General features: G+C 42.1%; 1 protein-coding gene and 1 pseudogene across 6 annotated transcripts in view; both read left to right on the top strand.

Moving 5' to 3' along the window:
• Positions 1-19,098, top strand: part of DAAM1 (dishevelled associated activator of morphogenesis 1) — a 295,770-nt gene that overhangs the window by 126,908 nt on the left and 149,764 nt on the right. The gene's annotated exons all lie outside the window — the stretch shown is intronic.
• LOC143950448 (U2 spliceosomal RNA) lies at positions 4,445-4,551 on the top strand (annotated as a pseudogene).

The following is a 19,098-nucleotide window of genomic DNA, read 5'->3' as shown; positions in this document are numbered from 1 at the left end:
TATTAGGAAAAGCTAGCTAGCTTTCTCCAGAGGGTCATTCATCATTATTGATCTAGATGACCATAACATTTAGTTTATTTGCTCTGTGATGGCTAATAAATATTAAATTGCTGGAGACAGAGATGATCCTTTCCAATTAACACTTAATGGACTTTGCTCTCAGCTGTTAACAGCTTCAGCCAGATGTCCGTGTGCAATGAGTGATCTGTGTATTTGACTATGCAAAATTCTGATCTGGTCAGCATACTATCATGAGTGATCCTTTGCCTGTGAAGTGGGGACACCTGAACTTAAGTGACTCTTAGCTGGATGAACTGTCGATTAAGACACCAGGGATTAAGGCTGATATAGTCAGTACAGATCTACTTTTCTGTCTGCTGTGAAACAGTATTACAGTCGGAATTTAAATATCCCAGACGGTATTGTACAACAGCTTTACTCCATTTTAGAAGAGTTGCATTATCTGCATCTAATATGAGAGTTTAGCCAGGTTAGTTTTCAGTGCCAGTTCACAGCACCAAAATGAATGCCCTACTTGAAGGCCACTCGCTCACTAACCTCAACCTCAACCTTAACTTCCCTGTAAATCAACCCTAAGGGCCATGTCACACTAGAGTTCAGATTCCTGGACACAATTTACCAGCAGCAGGATAAACAGGATAGTAGAGAGAACACTCACTTGCTCCTAATGCCACGTACACATGATCTGACCGGACAATTCGATTTTGTGTGTGGGCTCCAGCGGACTTTTTTTTTTTTTTCCCCAAAAGTCAGACGGACCTAGAAATAAAGCATGTTTCAAACCTATCCAACAGACTAAAAATTGGGAAAACCATTCATCTGTGTGCTAGTCCGACGGACCAAATGCAATGCAAGGGCAGCTATTGGCTACTGTCTATTGAACTTCCTTGTTTAGTCCCGTTTACGTCATCCCGTTCAAAATGAACGGACTTTCGAACTGATTTATTCCGGTCGTGTGTGGCCTAGTCTGTTTCGTTCAGATAGTCCCTTGGACCTCTGCCGAAAGTCCATCGGGAAGACCGTTGGACCTAGTCCATCAAAGTCCAGTCGTGTGTACGCGGTATAAGGCTTTGTTTGATGGCTAAGCCAGTAAAGTGTGACCCCCCCCCATCTGTCTTGCTGGTGAGTCCTTAGCGTTTCGGCCAGTGAAAGAAAAGATGAGTGTGCCTGTAAAGCAACCCTTTTGCATACTTAAAGTGCTAAAGAATATATTTACCTTTCAGGAGATTTTATACTTGCGGGTCCCATCAACTGCTGCATAGATTTATACTCTCTTCAAGAGCTGTCATACACCGAGAACCCTCTTCATCAACACACTTGGGGATCAAATTTCTGGTCTCCTACTACTACGGTTCCTTCCACTAATTCCTGTATCACCACTGTGGCCTACAGTGACATACATGTCAGTGGACTAAAGCACTCGATGAATAAAGAGTTGGGAAGGGGGTGATAATTACCCTTTTACTCTGCCCTGCATAGGTTAAATGAAGGGTTGCTTTAGTCACCATTACTACCATGTCCATGTTAACCTAATCGCCAAGAATGATGCATGCAATGAGCAAATGATAGCTGTGTATCCTTTGCCTTTTTCAAATAGCTCTTTAATTGCTAGCCAGATATAATGGCTTTTGCATTTGGTGCTCAGCATAGCAATGTTTCCTGACTTCCTTTCTTGGTTTTTAATACTGATAATGCCAGTCTGCAATACAGGAGCCTAGATTCATTATTTAAGGAGCACTTTCTCCGACATAATCCGCTTGTTGCCTCTAATGGAGCCATCGGTAATGGTCATTCAGTTTTTGTAGAGATTCGGAAGATCACATTCCGCCTAATAAAAATAAACACGCTGAATAAATAATATAGAACAATTGAAACAGACAAAAGTTTTTCTGTGCTACAGCATACGTTCATTGTCAGATGATGTAAGGGAAATTGGGTATTCCTCAGGCTATCACTTTCTAGTTTATCCTAAAATGTTATAATGGAAGACTGTAACATTACCTTTAAATAATAGATGATGGCTCATTTATTGTTAATGCTGTGTTCCATTGACAGTAGGGTGAGCTATAGGTCGGCTGGCTTTTAAATATTTCCCTGACCCAGCGATAGATTTCCCTTCCTTCCAGCTATGCAGTCCTCTGAAAAGTCCAATTTGCCCCTTGAATAGCTTTTCCATAGTACGGTTGACCGAGCTCCTGTCTGGCAGGCAGGGCGAAAGAGGGCGATGGTGCCAATGACAAAACAGGCAGCGGAGAGTTTTGTACCTTGTATGGTAATCCATTAAATACTAGCGGCTGTTTCCAGGAGACAATTGATTTGGAAGCAATAGGAATTGGCATCTCGGTAAGACTATAATTTTTCTATTCCTCTGAAGGTTCTTTGGATTTCTGGAATATTTTTAATAGACTTGCAATGCTGATTAGAACATTAATGGTCTCAAAGTTACTGAAGTACAGTAATGCTTGGTGTGTCGGAAAGACTGCTTTTCAATGGAGCTAATAGAGAAACCATCAGAGGTAGCATTGCAACAGTGTTTATGACTAAAAGCAAATAGGATCCACTAGAACCACTGCAAGAGGATCACGGTTAGGTTCTTTAAGTGGAGATCTCCCTCCTGATGAACTTAAAGTCCACCTGTCAGGTGAGAATTGTATAGGTTTCCACTGATGACTTCTCCTTTCAAGAATGTTAGTTCACAGCTTGTCACGCTGATGCTTTGGCTTTGAGCCTCTGACCTGGAACAAGTACAGAAAATAAACGTAATACATATGTATTGGTGCCAAAGACAGACAATCACAACTCCCATGCTTCTCTTATGAGAAGTTTATCTTAAGAATTATAAGGGCTGTTGGGAATTGGCTGATGTCCATTTATACATGGAATTTCATTGGGTGCGGGTTCAGTGAAGTGAATGGAAGGCATACTTGGAGGATGCCAGTAATTGTAACTAATGTACCTACACTTTTATGAGTACCAGGTTTGGGTGCACTAGAACACTCTTACTGTGTATGAATCACTATAGTGCCGACCTGTCCTCTTCTATGCATCAAGTGTCACATTTACTTCAGTGATTTCTGAATAACGGCATCTAATGGAGATTGGGAAGAATCTGGTTACAAAGCCGCTCTGACAAGAACATACACATTGATGGAATTTACCTACTGCTCTCACAGTTCAATTTACCTACTATACATTCCTTATCATGCTCTGGTGGTAAATTTCCTTTTGAAATATACAGGTGCATCTCAAAAAAATTAGATGATCATCAAAAAAGTTAATTTATTTCAGCAATTATTTTTTTTTATAATTGTAATTTTTATTAATTTTCAAAGCAAAAACAGTACACTTGTGCATTGGAAAATTCAGTAGGCAAAGATAAATATAGATCATAGCGAAAAACATTAGTTACAGAAGACAGAGAAAAATGTCCACGTATGCAGACACAAGGGTGAACTGCATAACCATGTCTTGTACAATGAATAACAAACAGTTTATGTAAATTAAAACAATTCCGTGCAACAGGGGGCCGGTGGCCAGAAAAGGGCAAAACAACTGAACATTCACATGGTCATCATAGTGAGTCCCCGGGGGGGGGGGGGGGGGGGGATAAGTTACCCAGAGGATTAGGTAGGGAAAGGTGGAGGTGGTAGTCAGCAATAAAGTGCCACGATCGGCAACTGCAGTCAGATGGATATACAGGTAGGGGGGGCCCTGTATTCCGACCGATCCCAGGGTTCCCACACTATCAAACTGGGGGACCAAATCATGCACAGAGGCCGTCAGATACTCCATTCTCCTAATTTCAGACACCAATTGGAGAAATCTAGGCCAGGGGGGAGTTGCTCCGGACAGCCAACACAGCGGGATAAGCCTCTTAGCAGCTAGTAAAATAAAAATACCAATCGGCTGGTCTCTTATAGGTATGCCTGGAATAGGGAGACCCAGCAAACAGTATAAGGGATCAATCGGGAGGGACACCCCCGTCACCTCCACCACCAACGACCCCACCGCTATCCAGAAAGGCCTTATCAAGGGGCATTTCCCGAAAATATGAAACCGAGACTCAACGTCGAATCCACATCGCCAACAGCATGGCGAGACTGAAGGATCGTATTTGTGGATGACATCGGGGGTCTTATACCAAAACATAAGGATTTTTATTGCCGTTTCCCTTTGCGTGACACACTCAGAGGATTTAAAGGTAGAGGACCAAATCCTATCCCATGTCTGCAGGGAGATAGGTTTGTCCAACAACTGAGACCATCTACTCATATACAGATGTGTAAGTTAGTTTAGAGAAGTCGACTCCTGGAGGATTCGGTGAATAGAGGAAATTAAATTAAGTTGATGGGGACCCTGAGCGCAGAGATTTCAGTAATTTATTTAATTCAAAAAGTGAAACTCCTATATTATATAGATTCTTATCACTTCTCGGCCTTTTGGCTAAGATCAAAGATCAAGTGTAGTATCTGTTCTTATCAGAAAAAATACATAAAATTAATTACGCACAGTCATATATTTCCAGCATTTTCTTTCTCTTCGTTTTAATAATTATGGCTTACAGCTAGTAAAAACCCCAAAATCTGTATCTCAGAAAATTTGAATATTACATGAGACTAATAAAAAAAGAAATTTTTTAATACAGAAATGTTGGCTTACTGAAAGGTATGCACTCAATACTTGGGTCTGGGCTCCTTTTTGCATGATTTACTGCATCAATACGGCGTGGCATGTAGGCGATCTGCCTGTGGCACTGCAGAGGGGTTATGGAAGCACAGGTTGCTTTAATAGTGGCCTTCAGCTCGTCTGCATTGTTGGGTCTGGTGCCTCTCATCTTCCTCTTGACAATACCCCACATATTCTCTATGGGGTTTAGGTCAGGCGAGTTTGGTGTCCAATTAAGCACAGTGATACCATGATCATTAAACCAGGTATTGGTACTTTTGGCAGTGTGGGCAGGTGCCAAGTCCTGCTGGAAAATTAAATCCGCATCTTCATAAAGCTGATCAGCAGAGTGAAGCATTAAGTGCTCTAGAATTTCCTCATAGAGGGCTGCACTGGACTTGATAAAACACAGTGGACCAACACCAGCAGATGACACGGTTCCCCAAATCCTAACTGACTGTGGAAAGTTCCTCCATACTTTGGGACCTTAATTACCAAATTAAACTTTCATCCGAAGACAGGACTTTTGACCACTGAGCAACAGTCCAGTCCTTTTTTCGCCTCAGCCCAAGTAAGACACTTCAGACCTCTCTGGTTCAGGAGTGGCTTGACACAAGCAGCTCGACAGTTGTAGCACATGCCCTGGATACGTCTATGTGTGGTGGCTTTTGAAGCACTGACACCAGCCGTAGTCTAATCCTTGTGAATCTCCCCTAAATTCTTGAATGGCCTTTTGCTTCACAATCCCCTCAAGGTTACGGTTATACCTGTTGCTTTTGCACCTTTTTTTTTTTTCTATCACGCTCTTTTTTTCCTTACACTCAACTCTCCATTAATATGATTGGATACAACACTCTGTACAAGTTGCCAGCTTCTTTAGCAATGACCTTTTGTGACTTGCCCTTCTTGTGGAGAGTGTCAGTTACTGTCTTCTGGATAACTATCAAGCCAGCAGTCTTCCCCATGATTGTGTAACCTACTGAACCAGACTGAGACCATTTAAAGGCTCAGGAAACCTTTTACAGATGTTTTACATTAATTAGCTGATTAGAGTGTGACACCATGGGTCAACAATATTGAACTTTTTCACAATATTCTAATTTTCTGAGATAATGAATTTTGGGTTTTCACTAGCTGTAAGCCATACTCATCAAAATTAAAGAAAGAAATCTATATAATATGAGTTTCACTTTTGGAATTGATTTACTGAAATTAACTTTTTGATATTCAATTTTTTTGGAGATGCATCTGTATGTAAACCCAATAATTAAAATATATAAACTTTAATATCTTAAGCAGATTTCAATACATTGAAAATGACTATTCAATAATATCTGGCCAGCTTAAAGCAGGAGTTCCGCCGTTTTTTTTTTTTAAAAGCCAGCAGCTACAAATACTGCAGCTGCTGACTTTTAAAATAGTGACACTTACCCGCCCAGCGCGCCCGCGATGTCGGCACCCGGAGCCGATCTCTCCATCGTCTCTCGGGTGCTGCCGCCGCCATCTTGGGTATGGGAATCAGGAAGTGGAGCCTTTCGGCTTCATTTCCCGGTTCCCTACTGCGCATGCGCGAGTCGCGCTGCGCAATAAGGATGGCCCCAGCTGTCTCTGGGATCCGTGTGTTTCCCAGCAGGCAGCGGGGACTTTCGGAAAGGGGCGTAGATTCTGCGGAAAGGGGCGTAACTTCTGCAGAATCTACGCCGGAAGTGGGTGCAGATACCTGTACTGTACAGGTACCTGCACCCCCCTCCCCCCTGAAAGGTGCCAATTGTGGCGCCGGAGGGGGGGAGGATTCCAATGAGCAGAAGGTCCACTTTAGGGTGGACATCCGCTTTAATACGGAGGTATGCTTGTGCAGGTATTTCCTGTTATAGCATGATAATACTTTGTTCCTATGTTCCAGTCATTCTTCTGGGTTGTCGTTCAATTGCATGTTTGAAACACAGGCATGGCCCACTGTTGTCACCAGCAATAAACCAGCTCTAAGATGTGGTGTGCAGAAATAATTGAAGTTGAAATCTTCTGTTAACGAAAGAGTCTGCATGAGATCAGCAGCTGTCCTTACCTGTAACTAAGGTGAAATCAAATAGTTTATTTTCAAAATGGCAGTTGATTGATACACCATACTTAAGTAAAGTTGTTCCATTAGGGTTTACATCTGCATTTAATATTTTGCTTTCAATACCTTTCCAGGATATTTAAAATTGAGTTATTGCATCATGCCAACCCTCAGGAACTTGGTGTCCTAGAAGACACCGTTTTAGAGCTTTCTCTCTAGTGTATTTTGTATTCATGGAAGCCAATGGGGAAATGATGCTGTCACATCATGTTTCTCAGTAAAATCTTTGCATAATTGTGTAGTAAAATCCTCTGTAAGACTGATGGATCATAACCTAATTGCACGTGTTTTGTGACTGGTCAAAACAAAACATTCTTGGCCTCTGGTGATTGACTAAATAATTAGCCAAGTAGAGGCACCAACAAGGTCATTAGCACCACTAGGGAGAACGTGTCATGAGAATGGAATATGCAAATAGGCCGCTGCCTAGCTGAGATTAGGCAGACAAAAAAAAGTCTGATCAATGGTTTGTTGTTTTTATTCCTGAATTACTCTGATATTATAGCTGTGTGCTCTGGCCAGTGTAAAATGTAACGTTGTTTGATCTCCGTACATAATCCTGTATTATATTAAAACCATAGCAGATAAGTTTATCATTCATTGCTCTGTTACTCTTTCCTCGTTCATCCTCTGATGTTCGGCCAAAAGTGATGTTTGATGTCAAGCTAATGCAACATGTAGATTAATGGAGGCTGTTTTGTGATGTGTACACACGAGAGTCGGACGAGCATCCAGCCGTTCTGGAGTCACCTCTTGCTGGCTGAGCATCATGGGAGAGAGGTCTGCAGCAGCTGGGACATAGTATCTTGCAAGCTTGTTATCTGTCAATACTGATTTTGAAGACCTTGGAGCATGGGCGACGGTTACATAACTCACAAAATATTTCAGCTTTTATTTTAACAGCACAAAACAATGCGTGACCTAAAAACCATTGCCTTTGTTCATTTAACGGGGGGGTTTTTAGTGGAATACTTTAACGTAATAATTTAAAATGGACCTCAACTCCGAAAGCTAAGAATTGCTATGTTTTTAATGTCTAGAAGTGTTAACTGTACCCAAGCAGTACTTGATTTCCTGCAAAATAAAATGGCTGTGTACTTCTTGACATTTGATGGTGCTTAGGCACTCCCTTTCTGTAGCCTCCTAGCTAAATATTTGCAAAGTATGATATCCAAGATTTTGCTGTCTCTGCTAGTCTCCCAGATTTGAAGTTGGATCATGTCACCACTGCTCACTGTTCTAATTAAGAGTTGATGGAGAGAAAGCTGTACTTGAGGACCTGTAGTAAAAGAACCCCCTTGTTTCTACTTCCTGCATTCTAAGGATCTCTGTGCTTTCTCTGCCTACCCTGCTTTTTTTACATTTTTTTTGTTTTTTTTTACTTTGTTCACCACCCCACCAATAATTAGATCGCTAGTCAAAGGTGATCTATTACATGAAGAAGCAATGACCTGAACCTCTAACAAGGTGGCTACCTCCACAATGTGGTACAGTACAGAACGGAGCATGGTATGTCATTGTGAAAGGATCAGCTACTGGGAGCCCCCAGACAATACTGCTGATTAGTCCTTTGTCATCTGCTTGGTCCTCTTTAAAGAAACATTCAGATCAAACATCAACATTTTACAGTTAAAGCAAAAGTGTACTTTAGACCTTGGGTTGTTATAAACCCCTTTTTCGCCTTTTGCTAGTCTCTGTAAAAGTATCAAAAGGACTTTGTTAGAGGTGCACCGAAATTTCAGCAGCCGAAACATATTGTCCAAAAATGGTGTGTTTCGGCATTTTGCCTATTTAAAAAAAAAAAAAAGAAAAGAAAAAAAAAGGGGACCGATAATGGCACACGATTCTGCCACAATTTTACGACGATTTTACTGCGTGTTTAGTGTGTTTTTCATAGGTCATGTGACTCAAAAACCCCATCTAAACATGAACAACTCAACACGGGTGTGTTATTGATGCGTTCTTGCTGCGTTTTTTGCAAGCGCCCTTTTTTTTTTTGCCTTACTTTGGAATGTAACCAATGTACACCATTTGTTTTCTATGTGCCACTTGGTTTTTGTACCTTTTGTGGAAATTGCAATACAAATTATTGGAAAAGAAAATGAGACTTACTGGCTTTACCACCAGGTGAATATAAAAGAAAGAGAGCCTAAAGAAAATATATTCAGCCAGTACTTCTGCAATATAATGTTTGCTTTTGGGTTTAATACCACTTTAAGCAGGATTGTTGTTGTTCTTTATGAATAAATAACATGCCCATGCTTTTTATTTTTATTTTTATTTTATTTTTTGCGCATGCACGCTAGTAGATATTCAAAGTAAAGACTTTGTGCCTACTGGAGGGATTATTTCTTTCAACGCAGAAAGAGAGAAACCAGTTTTTTACCCTTTATAGTAGCCAATTATTATACTTGGTACTGTCCCATCACCAGAACAAATCTGGCTGGCTTTATTCCCAGGGGTTAGCGTGAGAAACTCTGGGAACTGTAGCAGTTTCAGGCACAACCATGAAGGACTTCCCAGGGCACAAATACAAGATCCTGCTGGGTATCCAAGGCCGTTTTTAACATTAATGTTGCAGTTCTTCAGCTGGTAGAGGAAAATCAGGTTAAATGTTACTCGTCAACAGAGAATCGCGCCAATGCTGCTCTTCATTAGCTCGTCATCCAGTCCTGCTTCTACATTACCTTCCCATCTAATTCTGTCGCCCAATTTACCTACAAATGTCTGTTGGTGGCTAGACAAATTTAAAAGCTAAACAATATTTAAAAAAAAACAAGAATGTGAATGTGTTTTGGTGCTGCTTCTGCTTACTTTTCTGCCCTACACACAAGCCAGTGGGAGTCGAAAGTTAGTTTATGGACATAACTATAACCTCTGTTTTTCAGGGGAATATAGTGCAGACAATACATCTATCAATATTGGTCAAGGTAATACTAGTGCTGCCCCTTTTGGGTTGAAGGAACTTGCTGCAGTGGTAGACTTTTCCAAACAGTAAGGTACCAGAACCAGATGAGCTGCTGGCTGAGTGGTACAGGCAACATATAGATATTATCTCACCTTTATCGGGAATGTTTACAGTCGGGCCAGCTGCATCCCTCACTGTATGAAGCACACGGCCCTGCGTGTGAAGGGAATACAGGTGGGTGTATAAGAGGAAAAAACTGTTATGCGCTGATGATATGGACCCTTTTCTGGGGAGATCATGACCAGTCGTTACCTCAGCTCTATCTATTCTGGACACCTTCTCCCGGTTTTCTGGTCTTAAGGTGATTTGGGATAAGTCACAAATTTTGCTATTGAAAGTTCCATCCCCAACTCTTGGGGCTCAAATAGCCTGCCCACTTTAGTGGGTAGATTAGGTAATATTCAGTCCCAAATATTTCACCTTGTCAGTTTTTGACTTTGATCCCCTTATGGTTGCTCCAATTCTGCAGACACTTAAGCAATGCACGCAGGCCTGCTGGTGTAAGCTACCGCTATCCCTGATTAGGAAAATTAATCTGCTGAAAATGTAATTTCTCCCCCTATTCCTATACATCTTTAGGAACTCCCCAGTCTGGATACCATCAGACTATTTTCCAGTCCATTGATCGTGATTTCACACTTTCTCTGGGCTGGGGTGACTCCACACCTGAGGTTGCAAGTGTTGCAACAGCCCTGGAAAGAAGGGGGGTTGGCGGGTACCCAGTTTTGCATGATAATTCTTAGTGGGGCAGTCGGGGTTTTGCACATAGATGACTGACTTAGCCAGATGATGATGCTGTTCTAACTAACTTTAGAAGCTGCAGTAGTTGGTTCCTGTGAGGCTCTGTTTGGCCTGTTATACAAGGGGAGAGGGGCCCCTTATCCTGTTATGGTGTCCATGCACTCAGTCATCAGAACGTGAGATTTTACTAGAAGGGCTGAACTTCAGGGTGGAGTGGTGTCACCCCATACTCTGTGGCGTAATCCATGCTTCTCTCACTTTTTTTGCATATCCAGATCCAATCATCTGGAGCAGATATGGGATCAAAACAGTGGGTTCAGTGGTTGGAAATGGGGTTTTAACATTTGATGTGCCCAGAAGTACTAGCTTCCCACCCCGCACCTGTTTAGTTTTCTCCAGTTAAGACATGCCTTTTATGCCCAATTTGGGTCCTCCACTCTGTGCGGACTGGCAACCTGGAATCACTGCTACAAACCTACCTAAAGCCTTGTCTACTATCTACAAAGAATTATTCATAGATACTACAAAGGTTCTAGCATCCTGTCGTGCTGCATTGATGTCGGATTTCCCACAGCTTGACGATGATTGTGATGATATATGGGGCACCACGTTTGCCAAACTGGTGTCAGCGCATGAACACTTGATACAGTTCAGGTTCCTTCATAGGATTTACTACACCCCTGCTAAACTAACAAGGATTTTCCCTGTACGCCCGTCGAACTGGAGGTGTGATGCACCTGGGCAGATTTTTTGTTCATCTTCTGGCTTTGCCCACACATGCGGCAGTTCTGGGTGTGGATGCTGGACTGTGCTAGGTCGGTCACTACGATTGCCATTACACCATCTATAGAAGTCTCTGTCAGGCTTGGTGGACACATTAGCACCCAAAAATGTGATCTGTACTTTGCTCACCTTGCTCTTGTACTATACCTGCAATGTGATTATCTTATCGCGAAAGAAACTGTCGGCCTCTGCCATTATGGCCTGGAAGGCATTGATTAACAAGGCTCTACCGATTGTATGGAGCTGCATATCTCAATAGAGGGGTAACTGATAAGTTTAAAAATGTGTGGGGCGGTTGGATAGAAAATAGCTCAACAACATCAGATTAACTGTATCTTGGTTGATGGTTGTGATATGTAGTGAGTAGCCTGGATGGGCACCTATAATTTCTTTCCTTCCTTCCTTCCTTCCTTCCTTCCTTCCTTCCTTCTGGAAGGATCTGACGTTTTCTTTTATTTAGTTCGGGAGCTGCATTGTACACTGGTGCTGTTATATTGTAGTGCTAAGTGTTTGCTATGTTCCAAGTTTGTATTCTTTTTTTTTTTTTTCTGTGTGAAAAATCTTTAATGAGAATTTAAAAAAAAGCCGATTTAATACTAGTGCTAAAAATTGGCCATGGTTTAGTTAAATTTTACTATAATCTGGCATAATGTACACTGATTTTCAGGTAACACTACAGTAATTACTAGCATTGCACCAATTCCGGTATCTGTGCTGATCCTAAGAATTTGCACGTATACTTGTGTAAATGCTCAGATACTAAAACCGATACCTTTTACACATATGTGAATTGGATGTATTTTGAACCGCATCTGATTTGCATGACATTTGGGCCTGCAACCTTTTCAATGGAGCCGGTTCACATAGCAGAGAGTGCGTTTTTAAAGAGTCCGGTACAATTTTGCGGTTCAGGTGCGATTTCCATTGTCATACAGTTTGACAATTAGCACCTGAACCACTGAACAAATTTGCACCAGAGGGGGCTGAAATCCCGCTGCCGAAACCGGACCACATTTATGTCACTAAAAATAGTTCTTGGTAATTGGTATCGGCGAGTACTTAAGGCAGTATTGTATTTTTACTCGTACTTGGTCTTAAAAAAAAAAGAAAAAATGGTATCGGTGCATCCCTAGTCATTTTTACTGAAAGCTAAATCCTAGGCACCAAAAATTTTAAGTCGAATTCCAAGAATGCATCCTTTTTGTAAAAGGTGAAGAGACACCATGATTTAAGTCCAAGGAGCTACATGACATCTCCTGGGCTTATCTCTATTATTTATATCTGACAGGTTTATTGCTCTGCTGGGAATTACACTTGAGACAATCGGGGCTGTGAGTGGCGAAAGGCAAACGGAACAGCTATGCCCACCCCTCTCCTCTGCTGCCCATTCTTAGAAGCCTTTGTATTTTGTGAATATGTTCAAGAGTGGGGGAAGGGCTGGCATAGCATCTACAGCGACTTTCCTGTTTAAGATGCAGAGCTCAGAAGGATCAGCGTTGGGCTCCCGGAACTACAGCGATAGTACTGTAAAGCTGCCAAATATAAATTAGAGGGCTAAGCCCGAGAGGTGTCATGCACTTTGCTGGACTTAAAGTGGAACTAAACCCATCAATCTAACGGTTTCAAAAATTAGTTCCATTTCTGGCATGGCGGGAATGTTAACTGTCACATTTTGTATGTGTTTTCAACCAAACTGTCAAATCACCAAATGGCTGGAGTCATAACTGATCACATGTGCAGCACCATGGCATTTGCAGAGCAAGCAGAAGCTAAGATGGCAACTTCCTTGGGTGAAAGGGATTGGAGGGTTTAGTTCCACTTTAACTCATAGGGTGCCTTCTCTTTTTACAAAGGAGCTGAATTCCTGGAATTCATCTTTAAATATATTCCCCTATAGCCATGAAGGCATAAATCCACGTGATGTGCACCAAATGCCTTTGTAACGCCAGCCATTACATTGTAAATGTAGCAGTGACACATCACTATGGTGCACATAGTCTGCTCAGAGAACAAAGACAATATTTGCTTATCCCAGGGTTCAACTCTGAAAAAAAAAAAGTTTTGAAAAAAGATTTTAATTAACTTGTCTCCTTGGATTTTAGATCTGTTTCCATGTATTGTCTTTTATTTACCGAATAGCTTCTTTTTCCAAATTACAAAAGAAAAAAATAAGAAAACACAAGACGATTGCCCCTTGGGTTTTTACGGTCAAAGGGATGGAATTGGTGTGTATGTCCAACCGTCGCATCGAATTACACAGAAGAGGGGATCTGAGGGACTGGTCAGTCTCACGTTTCCAAATAAATGTAGCCACAGATGCAGATGATTTAGGTGTGTGTGCTTGGGTAACATCAAATTAGAACAACATTATATGCATTGCGTGCATAGCTATTTGGTATTCTATCACATGAAGCCCTAATTGTAGGCTACTGAATTGTCTAACTTGGCCTATCTGAATAGGGCTGTCGGTTTTTTTCTAGGCATAGCTGTAATGCATCAGACTATCGCCTGCCTAAAATTGCTTCCTTTCTAGTAATCTGGCATTCTGGGAATACCGATTCCTTAGCCTGTGAGTGTGCGGGCAAGGTATTCTCAAGAGACTGTCCAATGTATGTAAGAAGACTGGTCTGGACCAACCTCAAGACAGCTCCTAAACGTGAGGAGTCGGCAACAATGCAACACTGACATGGCTCTAGCAATTCTCCTCCACAGCCACAATATACACAATTCTTTAATAGAAGCCAGGCATAGTTGTAAATCATTACACTCCTCCAATTAGACCTAGTTGTTAGACTGGTGACCCACCACATGGTGCACACTGCCATATAACAGGACCTGACAAGTTCACTGGAAAGACAATGCAGAGTTAGCATGGTCCCACTTTTTGGCAGCATTTTTATTGTGGAGGGGTGATGTCTAAGGGAAGGAGCTTTAAAACAACTCTAGTCAAATAAAAGTTAGCCATAATACATCAGTACATGTTTGGTGCGCTAGGTTAAGTAGCAGCGCAAGGAGCCTATTAGTTCATATGCTGACCAGAAGAATGACGATAAAAAGAGAAAGCAAAGTGACCGAGAGATGACCTCATCACTGTACTGATTCTCCTGTCACTGTCCAGTCACAGGCGGCAGGTCCAGGGTGGCTGGGGCTCAGAGATAATGGGTTGAATGATGCTGACCAACAGACTGAGAACATCTAGTGGCAAAAAAAGTACTGCAGAGCATCTATCGATTTGAAGCAGCGTATTGCAGGGAAAAGCTGGTTTTGTTGTTTTATCTTTTAATGAGCTATTCATGCTCCTTATTTTGGGCTGGAGTAACTTTCTGTAACTGTTGCAACCTGGGGACTGTGTCCAGTCCTGTGATAAGGGACTGCAGTCCAGCTAGGTTTGCTGGGTAATCTCTGGTAATTGATTTTGTTTTGCATTTTTTGGTTTCCATATTTCATAATATTAGTAATTCATTCTTTTATACCTCTTAGGCCCCTTTCACACATGTGCGATTTGGGACTGCAAAGTCACATGACAAGTCATTCCTCATGATTTCCAATGATTACCATTCATATATGTGTGACTTAAAGTTGTGGGGACTTCAAAGTAGTCCCTGTACTACTTTGGTCTGACTTTCATGTGAGTTGAGGTCCAAGTTGAAGACCTCAAATTTACATAGGCATTCCCTGAGACTGTGGCAAAATTGCGGTCAAATCGCGTGCAGTGTGAAAGGGGCCTTAGGCTCCATTTACACTTGTGCAACTTGTCATACAATTTTGGACATCAAAGTAGCATGTCAAGTAGTTCCCCATGTTTTCCAATGATAACCTTTCATATACGTGTCAAGTTTGCACTCCTAAAGTCGACGCAACTTTGGAGTCATGCAAGTGTGATCCGAGCCTTAGACTTCCTATCATCTTAAGTAGCACAAAGATTAGTGGTATTCACATTGTATCATAGTTTCAGTTGACTGTCTTCAGATCTGTTAGCCAATTTCCCATTGGTCAGTATGGATTACCATGATCTGTAGATCAGGTTTGCAATCAAAATTGGTCCATTCTAAAATGATGACAAAGTGTTGGTGTCCATTTATATGTCACGTATTCAGCTTCATTTTGTTGTGCCAGAAAGAGTTAATTGGGCTGCTGCTGGCTTGTGTTAAGCTGTCATCTCAATTGTTAGTGTTGCAAGTTATTCATGTCAGACAAATGCCTTGAAGCCAGTTTTCAGAGTAACAAGATAAAGATGTCCCTGTTTCATTAACAGTGGAAAAAATGACATCCTGCATCGTTTGTAATTAAACATTGTGTAATGCTAGATGATTAAACTGCTCCTAAAAATGTTTTACCATGAAAACGCATCTGGGTTTGTAATGGCCATCGATGGCTGTCACCTCAAATGCATTTTATGTTTTCCATGCTGGTTCCCACCAGCCAAACAAATTAGCTTTTCATCTTTGTTAGATTAGGTCCTCAGGGGAGGATTAGCGAGGCCCATGTTTGGGTTTTGTCACCTACATACTGTATGGAAATAATTTGGCTGAATATTAACTATTAGTGTATAAATTTGCCCTCCAAAAATACCATTCCTGCCTCAAAACTGCCAAAAAGACCTACTTTATCACGCTCATTAACACCCGCAGTCTCCGTCAACTCTCTTCTACATTTACCACTCTACGTGTCCTCCACTACATCTGCCCACTAACTTACTCACTGCCCAGGAGATTGCTAATCACTTCAAAAATAAGATTGAGACAATTCATCTTGATCACCACTCTACAGATATCTCCCTCACTTTACACTACTCCTTATCCTCCTGCACAATCAATACTTCCCTCTATTAACCCAGCTACTATAGAGGAAGTCGCTAAAAGCCCACCTAACCTCCTTCCCCCTGTTCCTTTTCAAATACTACGGTCACCGTCTGGCTCTATCCTACACACTTTTAACTCATATCTTCAACCTCTCACTCTCTACTGGCATCTTCCCCAACCCTCTAAAACAGGGGTCTCAAACTTGCGGCCCTCCAGATGTTGCAAAACTACAAGTCCCATGAGGCATTGCAAGGCTGACCATTACAAGCATGACTCCCACAGGCAGAGGCATGATGGGACTTGTAGTTTGACAAGAGCTGGAGGGCCACCAGTTTGAGACCCCTGCTCTAAAACATGCGCTAATCATTCTCATAACAAAAAACTGCCTCACTAGACTCCACTAATCTTAACCTAAGACCTGTCTCTTTACTCCCTTTTGCCTCCAAACTCCTCTAAGTTTAGTCTACAACTGACTTGGCAACCACCTCATTAAGAAAAACCTTCTTGATCCCCTTCAGTCTGGATTTCGCCCACAGCACTCCATGGAAACTGCCCTCCTAAGACTTACAAACGACTTACTAACAGCCAAAACCAACAGTCATTATTCCGTATTCTTGGACCTTTCCGCTGCTTTTGTTAGTTGATTTCCCGCTCCTCCTCCTCTGTTGGTTCAAATCTTACTATCTCATCGCACCTTCAGTGTCACTTACAACTCAGCTTCCTCCTCTCCAACTCCTATTACCATTGGGGTCCCCCAAGGTTCTGTCCTTGGACCTCTAGTATTCTCAATCTACACGTCCTCCTTGGGTCTGCTGATAGCCTCCCATGTCTTCCACTACCATTTATATGCTGATGACGCCCAAATCTATCTCTCTGCTCTTCAGCTCACCCCATCAGTCTCCTCGCGCATCACTGATTTACTAACGGACATATCAGCCTGGATGTCAAACTACTTCCTCAAACTGAATCTATCTAATACCAAGCTCTTAATATTTCCTCCCCTACCCCTGGCTTCTCTGTCAACATCAATGGCACATCTATCAGTCCGTCCCCACATGCCAGGGTGCTAGGGGAAACCTTAGACTCTGTACTGTCCTTTCAGGCCCACATCCAACCCCTGTCCAAATCATGCCGCCGCCACAACATTTCCAGAATACGCCCCTTTTTAACTAATGACTCCACCAAGCTTCTAATTCACTCCCTGGTTATCTCTCTCCTCGACTACTGCAACTCCATCATCGGATTACCTTTACATACACTATCCCCCTTCAGTCCATAATCGATGAGTCTTGCAGCAGCATTCACCTTACCAACCATTCAGTGTCCTCCACACCGCTCTGCCAATCCCTCCACTGGCTTCCACTCACTCAACAAATAAAATTCAAAGTACTAACAATAATTTTCAAAGTCATCCATAACTTTGCCCCCAGCTACATCACTAACCTAGTCCCAAAATACCAACCAAGCCGCTATCTTCAGCTCTTCCAAGACCTCCTGCTCTCTAGCTCCCTTGTCTCCAGCTCCCTTGTCACCTCCTCCCATGCTCGCCTCCAGGATTTCTCCAGAGCTTCTCCCATCCTTTGGAACTCCCTGCCCCAATCTGCTCTACTGTCCCCTAATCTGTCCATCTCTAGCCTATCCCTGAAAACCCTTCTTTTTAGAGAAGTCTATCCTGCTTCTAACTAATACACTGTTTTACTTCCTCCATCAGTTCATCCCCCCACAGCTATTGCCTTTTTGTATCAATTGACCCTCCCTTTTTTATATTGTAAGCTCTAATGAACAGGGCCCTCTGATTCCTTTTGTACCAAATTGTAAAGTAACTTTAATGTCTGCCTTTATTTTGTTAGGCGCTGCGCAAACTGTTGGCACTATACAAATCCTGTATAATAATAATATGATATGGACTTGAGCTCAAAGTATGTTTGCTGTGTTATAAGGGACATTCAGAAATGTTGTTGTGCCTAAACAGCACCCTGAAAAATATTACTTTTTGTCTAAAATTCCTCATGAAAACTAGAGTACTTCTTAGTGTAGCGCTACCCCTTGGAGGAGCCGCTTAAGTATGTTTGTTTGGTTCCGTACCCTGCCTCCCAACTCCAAGAACAGTCTCGGCCCCTCTGGCATGCCTGGCAATGGTGTAAGTGCAAGGACCAATGAAAAACACACACTCTATAAAATGCAGAAATTTCCTTTAAGGTTTCTGTGGAATAGTAACGCAGTAGCAGTGTATATCAAGTAAATCAACTGAAGTGTAAATCACCTGGTTGCCGCCATGCACACTTGACGCCATCTGAACCAAATAAGTTTATCTTGGTCTCATCAGGCCTCAGGACATGGTTCCAGTAATCCATGTCCTTAGTCTGCTTGTCTTCAGCAAACTGCAGGCTTTCTTGTGCATCATCTTTAGAAGAGGCTTCCTTCTGGGATGACAGCCATGTAGACCAATTTGATGCAGTGTGCAGCTTATGGTCTGAGCACGGACAGGCTGGCTCCCCATCCCTTCAACCTCTGCAGCAATGCTGGTAGCACTCACACGTCTATTTACAAAGACAACATCTGGATATGACGCTGACAACTTCTTTGGTCGACCATGGCGAGGCCTGTTCTGTGTGGAACCTGTAAATCTTATCTGAGAGAGATTAAATCTCCATTATAGTACATGGGTAACAACTGTATGGTCTTGGCCACCGTGCTGCAGCTCAGTTCCAGTGTCTTGGCAATCTTATAGCCTGGGTCATCTTTATGTAGAGCAACAATTCTTTTTTTCAGATATTCAGAGTTTTCTTTGCCTTGAGGTGCCATGTTGAACTTCCAGTGACCAGTATGAGTGTGAAAGGGATACCATATTTAACACACCTGCTCCCCATTTATGCCCGAGACCTTTTAACACTAATGAGTCACGTGACACCGGGGAGCGAAAATGGCTTATTAGGCCCAATTGGGACATTTTCACTTAGGGGTGTACTCTTGTTGCCAGCTGTTTAGACATTAATGAC

This window comes from Lithobates pipiens, unplaced genomic scaffold, assembly GCF_037356315.1.
Source record: "Lithobates pipiens isolate NorthernLeopardFrog02 unplaced genomic scaffold, aLitPip1_a1.2 Scaffold_30, whole genome shotgun sequence".
Lineage (NCBI taxonomy): Eukaryota > Metazoa > Chordata > Amphibia > Anura > Ranidae > Lithobates > Lithobates pipiens.
Note: the sequence above shows the minus strand (reverse complement) of the source record. Positions and strands in the feature narration are given on the sequence as shown.